Source organism: Talpa occidentalis, unplaced genomic scaffold (assembly GCF_014898055.3).
Source record: "Talpa occidentalis isolate TD23 unplaced genomic scaffold, MPIMG_talOcc4v2.1 talOcc4.4, whole genome shotgun sequence".
NCBI classification, from domain to species: domain Eukaryota; kingdom Metazoa; phylum Chordata; class Mammalia; order Eulipotyphla; family Talpidae; genus Talpa; species Talpa occidentalis.
This window is the reverse complement of record NW_023604295.1, coordinates 86,320,787-86,327,649: the sequence shown is the minus strand read 5'-3', so window position 1 is coordinate 86,327,649 and position 6,863 is coordinate 86,320,787.

Below are 6,863 nucleotides of genomic sequence, written 5' to 3'. Positions count from 1 at the left end.
CCAGTTTTTTGAGGGTTTTCAACATAAATGCTTTCTGGGTCTTATCAAATGCTTTCTCAGTATCTATTGATAAGATCATATGGCTTTTATCTTTCTTTTCATTGATATGGTTAATTGCATTGATTAGTTTTCAGATGTTGAACAATCCTTTGTTCCTTGTATGAATCCCACTTGTTCATGGTGTATGATCCTTTTAATGCATCATTGAATTTGGTTTGCTAAGATATTATTCAGGAATCTTGTATCTATGTTCATTAGGGAGAATGGTCTATAGTTTTCTTTGTGTGTGTGCGTTGGCTTATTTGGTTTTGATATTAGAGTAATATTGGCCTCATAAAAATATTTGGAAGTTTTCCTTTTTCAATTTTTTGGAAGAGTTTGAGTATGATAGGCTTTAGTTCATCTTTGGTAGAATTCATTTGTGAAGCCATGTAATGCTGGACTCTTGTTTTTTAGGAGAGTTTTGATTGTCGTTTCAATTTCCTTACTTGTAATTGGTATGTTCAGGGTTTCTCTTTCTTCCCTAATCAGTTTTGGGTGATTTGTCCATCTCCTTAGGTGGAACTGTAACAGGGTGGTCCCCAGGAAAGGGGGAGGTTCCCTGCCCCACCCAAGGGAGGGTGGAGCTGAGCAGGAAGAGGAGAAGCTGCAGAAGAGAAGGAGGAAGGAGCAGGATGGAGCCAGAAGGAGACCTGGAGGAGGCGCATGGAGCCTAGAGACACGTAAAGAAACTGTGCTTGTCTTTTGGTCATGGACTGGGTGACACAGATGTGGGTGAGACCCGTGGGGAGGTGACAATGGCAGCTTTTATCTTGATGTTGATTTTGCTCTTTTCCTTCCGGGCTCGTCCGGTTGTTTGTGACCCTTTTCTGTGGGTCCCCACTGGAAGATGCTTTAGACTTGTAGCAGGCTTTGGGGCCTTGTTCTGGGCCGATCCCATATGGATGGAGTTTTACCCATGAGGGGATGGGTAACTTTGGGTGCTTCATTTAGAAACTAGACTCTTTGCCTTACCTGTATTGTTTCCTAGTTTTATTAAAGTTCCTTCCCATTAAAGTCTCCTATGTTTTGTGTTGATGCGGCGGATGGCAGAACCCATGTAGAATAGGCAGGTTTGCGGGGTTTGGGCTGCCCCTCTCCCTGTCCTATAACAGAACTTGTTAACATATGGATGTTCACAGTAGTCTCTAATTATCCTCTGAATTTCTGCAGCATCTGTTGTTTTTGATTCTATTTATTTGCAATTTCTCCCTTATTTTCCTGGTGAGCTTTGCTAGGAGTTTTTTTTTATTTTATTTTTTTTATTTTTTTCAAAGAACCAGCTTTTGTTTTCATTGAACTTTTGGACTACCTTTTAAATTTCTATTTCATTTACCTCTGTTTGGACTTTTATTATTTCTTTTCTTCTACTTGCCTTTGGATTTGTTTGTTTTTCTAATTCCTCAAGTTGAGAGAAAAGGTTGTTTATTTGAGTTCTTTCTTGTTTCTCAATGTGGGCCTATATTGATATTTATTTCCCCCTTAGCGCTACTTTTACTATATCCCATAAGTTTTGGATGGTTGTATGCTCAATTTCATTTTAAAAATTTCCTTTGGAAATAATCCCATTTATAAAAAACAGTGCCAAAAATTCTCATATACCCTTCACATAATTCAAATAGTAAAATCATAACCAAATTTTTAACAGATTAACATTTATGATAGAGAATGCATTTACATAGTTCAAATAGAAAACAATCTAAGATTAACCATTGAGAAGTCTCATTTTTTCTCCAATTCTTTCTCATCATGTCTTCATTGTCCTTTCTTGTTTTACAGGCAATGGTAAAAGTTGCTTTGGTAGTCTTTCAATGCTTTTAAGGTAAATATTAGAAAAGATGTACTTGTCCCTTTCTTGCACAATGTCAATGGAAGCTAACTTTTCTCACCTCATATCCCAGAGATGTTTTCATGTATATGGTATCTTCATTCCTTTTATCAGCTATGTAATTTTCCATTATGTGCATGTCTTGTTCCGCTTGGTTTGCTATAACAAAACACCACAGACTGAGTAGTTTATAAATAATAGGTATTTATTTTGCGTAGTTCTGGAGACTGGAAGGTACCAGATGGTCTGGTGAGGCGCATCTTCTGAGTCACAGGCTTTTCATTGTGTCCTCACATGGCAGAGGGAGAGGGAGAACTCTTGGCTTTTCAAAATAAGAACAATAATTTCATTTATGAGGACACCACCCTTATGAGTCAAAAACTTCTGAATACCATCATTGATACCAACTGCCGGCCTCATTTTCCCTCAGCCAATAAAAGGAAACAGAGTTTGAGGAAAAGGAAAGTGGTTTAATTTGTCAACAAATGAAGAAGGCAGCAGACTCATGTCTGAAAGACAACTGTCCTACTCTTTGGCAGAGTGCAGGGGTATTTATACAAAGGAAAAAAAAAGGGGAAGTTGGGCAAGGGTCTGCAAAGCGGAGGGGGGGGAAGGGGTCAGCATGGGAATGGGTGGGTGCCAGCTTGCTTTTTTCAACAACTGCTGTTTAACTCCATTTTCCTTGGAATGCAAGAAGACAAACCTGTCAAACAAGTAGGGAGTTGCAAGACATGTGGGAAAGACAAACTTGTTAATGCTTATCTGAGAGACCAGTCATAAAGAAGGCAAACTTGTCAAATAAGGGGGAAATTGCAAGAGATGGAGGAAGACAAACTTGTTAATTCTTATCTGAGAGACCAGTTATTTATAACTGCATCAATATTGACCATTAGCCTTTAACATGAATTTGAGGGAGGGAGCACATTCATATCATAGCAGTGTATATACCTCAGTTTATTTAACCAGTTCCCTATTAATGGTTGCTACTGTTTGGCAAACTTTTAAATTACTTCATTCTTTAATTACTTTAATTCAATTGCAGTTGAATATAGCTTGTGTGATACACCAACCAGAAAGGGAACAATGATGAGAAAGAAGCCCTAGAAAACCTCTTAAGTGGTAGAATGAATTTTATCAATCATATTAATTTCAGTTTTGGGTGATCTTAACTCTAATTGCTGGATTTAATTATTTGAGCTTGGAGTGATGTGCCTAAGCACAAAAGTAACTAGGCCACATTATTGATTCTTTGGATTCCAATTATAAAGGGGTGTGTTAAAATGCTGGACTGTAACATGCATTTTAATATTCTCTTATAAAGAAGAGTCTTTAATTCCTATAAAGGGCATCCAGATACAGACCGAGGGGAGTGGGATCTAATAGATTTCTCAGAAATAAAAGTGCTGTGGCCTCCTATTTCTTCAGTATCAGATGTCCAAAGTGACAAAATACTAAGCGGGATTTATCCTTGGTCTGAGAATTGATGATCAGGGACAACCTGAAGACAACAGAGCCTTATATACCCCACATTGTATAGAAACAAAGATTCCAAGGAGCCTCTAAAAATTGGGGCCCATCACCAGTTAACCCTGTGCTCCTCTCCATTTATACAGACCAGTTTGCCGAGAGGTAGGACTGAGGGTGTGACCAGTGGAAAAAGCAAAATATTGTCATGTGAGTCACCAGTTTACCAGGATAGAGGGTATTGTGGCTATTCCTACCCAACTCTAAAATTAAGAGAACAGATGAACAGATTCCTAAGGAGCCACTTGTAATGATGGGGTCCTGCAGGAAGGAAGGATGGTAATTGTGTTAGTTTTCCATTGCTGCTATAACAAATGATCACATTTATTTATTTGTGTATTTATTTATTTTAAAGATTTATTTATTTATGCATAAAAGAACTGGAGTACAGGCCAGAGGTTTGGGGTGTGAGAGGATTCACCAGAGACAGAGTGGTGAGCAGAACAGGCAGACTGACTGAAATACACTGCTGAGGGGAGCAACAGGCAAGACAGGAGAGGTCTGCTGCACCATGTGGTTTATCGCCCTGGCCCTGGCCACATATCAAACTTGTGCTGCAGTGGCTGCAGATAGCTTCATAGTGCTGTGACTTATCCTCTTGCACCACCAGGGAGGCCCACAAATGATCACATTTAGAGTGCTAAAACAATACGTTTATTGTTTTACAGATTTGGAAACCCCAAATCAGTATCAGTGGGACAGTCACTGGGTGTGTTCTCTCACCCCTGGTGGTGCAGGCGGTTGAGCGAAGCAGTGTGAAGCTGTCCCCATTCTCTGCAGCATGGGTTCGATCCCGCCTGGCTGGCAAGAATCCCACATGGTGCAGCAGACGTCTTCTGTCTTGCCCGTTGCTCCTCTTGTAACAGGGTGGTCCCCAGGAAAGGGGGAGGTTCCCTACCCCACCCAAGGGAGGGTGGAGCTGAGCAGGAAGAGGAGAAGCTGCAGAAGAGACTGAGGAAAGAAGCAGGATGGAGCCAGGAGACCAGGAGGAGGCGCATGGAGCCTAGAGACACGTGAAAAAAACTGCGCTTGTCTTTTGGTCGTGGACTGGGTGACACAGATGTGGGTGAGACCCATGGGGAGGTGACAATGGCAGCTTTTATCTTGATGTTGATTTTGCTCTTTTCCTTCCGGGCTTGTCTGGTTGTTTCTGAGCCTCTTCTGTGGGTCCCCACTGGAAGATGCTTTAGACTTGAGGCAGGATTTGGGGCCTTATTCTGGGCCAATCCCATGTGGATGGAGTTTTACCCACGAGGGGACGGGTAACTCTGGATGCTTCATTTAGAAACTAGACTCTGCCTTACCTGTATTGTTTCCTAGTTTTATTAAAGTTCCTTCCCATTAAAGTCGCATATGTTTTGTGTTGATGCGGCGGATGGCAGAACCCATTTAGAATAGGCAGGTTTGCGGGGTTTGGGCTGCCCCTCTCCCTGTCCTATAACACTCTCAGCAGTGTATTTCAGCCAGTCTGCCTGTTGAGCTCCCCACTCTCTCTCTGGTAAATCTTTTCACCCTCCCGCGCATCTGGCCTGTACCCTGGTTCTTGTATAAAAATGGATAAATCTTTTTAAAAAAATAAAACCATAAGTTCATTTCAAACAGAAACTTATCAAAATTATGCTCATCTCCAATAGTCCATGCAGTCCTATGTAGAAGATTTACACTCTCAAGTTCAATCAGCATGAGTTGAGCTCTTTCTCCTGTTAATTACTCCAACAAAAAGAGAAAAAGGTAAAATAACACAAAGGTTTAGGGGAAAAAACCTCACAAAAATCAAAGCTGTGAAAAAATCAGAAGTTAGAAAGTCAAATTCAAGACCACATTTTTACATGGAGTCAAAATCAAACTATTAAAAACTATGTAGTTTTGTCAGCAGATGACAAGGCACATGGTTCCAGATGAAATCCTACATACAATAGCATTTGGAAAGAAAAAAAGTTTAGTCAGAGCAATTAACAAGGGATGTTTATGGCCTTTTTCATCATCTCAGGGTTTCCAGTGTTCATCTGGTCTGGAGTATTCTGCAACAGAAACTGTAAGAGCAAAAATCAAAATCAAAGCATAAGCCAAGTTCCCCAAACTAGGAAGGGATAACAACAGAGGTATCAAAGCCCAGTGCTTTTTGCAAAAACATGTCACTTAAACAGACTTTCTTTAGTAAGAAGCCTGGGTCTTAAAACTTGTCATTCACCAGAAATTAAATAAATCCAAGAATTCAAATGGCATATATGCCCCCAAACAAATTGTGTAGGTAAACATTCCCAGTAGCCCATTCTTTCAAACTTAATTGAGATAAAAGCACTCTAATTTTTCTAATCCAGACCTTTCAAAACCCAACCACTCCAAAATCCATTAAGACTGCAATGACAATCACCGGTTATCTTTCAATCATGAAACTTCATCTACCTTAATTATTCTAAGACCCCAAGCATGAATTTTTCCAATTCAAACAATAACTGTTTCTTTGCTGGCCTCAGCAGAGTTGCAAAAATCCCTGGAGGCTAATTAGGCCTGTAACCAGCAGAGATCACAAATAAAAGCCTAAAGTCATGGAATTTTACATGTCAACAAAGGATGGCACAAACTGAAAAGCAACATTCTTAGACTGAAAGGAAAGAATCAAAGAATCAAACACCTCACAATTAGTATTTTCCCTTTAGAGTCTCAATTCACTTAGTTATATGTGATTTTCTTCATAGTTGAACGGTGTGAAGGCTCACTTCTGGCTGAGTTAGAGGAAGAGATTTCCAATTCATCAGTGCTCATTTAATGCACCTTGAACATTTGTTTTTCTGAAGGGAACTTCACCTAATCCTTGTACTTGCCTGAAAAGAGATTTTTAAAGATTGTCTATCACTCAGCTTTGCCACCAGATTCAATATGTTCATGACTTGATGTACTTAAGTAGACCAGACCCAAGTCTTATCTAAGAAGAAGTTTATTTTCTGCAGATTATAGTTAATTCCTCCAGTCTCTCTCTCCTGGTAAGGGTTGGGCAGGGTCTTTAAGGAGGAAAAAAGGCAGAAGGGAGACAAAGGAGCTATACTGGTGCTTGGATGTTAGAAGTATTGGGTGTGGTTGGTCGCGTACTGATCATAATCCAGTCATCTGAGCATGTTCTGATGCTTCCACATGTATTTCATGCTCAAAAAATGGTTGTACACTCCTCTACTAGGTGTAGATTTTAATATTATAATGAAGTTGCTATGTATTTTGATTCAAATGGCAGAACTGCCTTTGTATTTTTTCATACGCTGGTGAGCTGCTCAAACACAGAGGTGTTTGGAATCTGGTTATCTGGATACACTGAAATATATGGTTTAGTTAAACATATTGCCTCTGAATAAATCAAACAGGGGTGAGGGGGTGAGAGAGTGGTGGTGGTGACTTATTTAGGAACAATAGCTCCTTCAGTAAACCAGAGGTTCAAAAGGCTCTTGAGGAGTTAATTTAACATAAATTAGTCAAATAG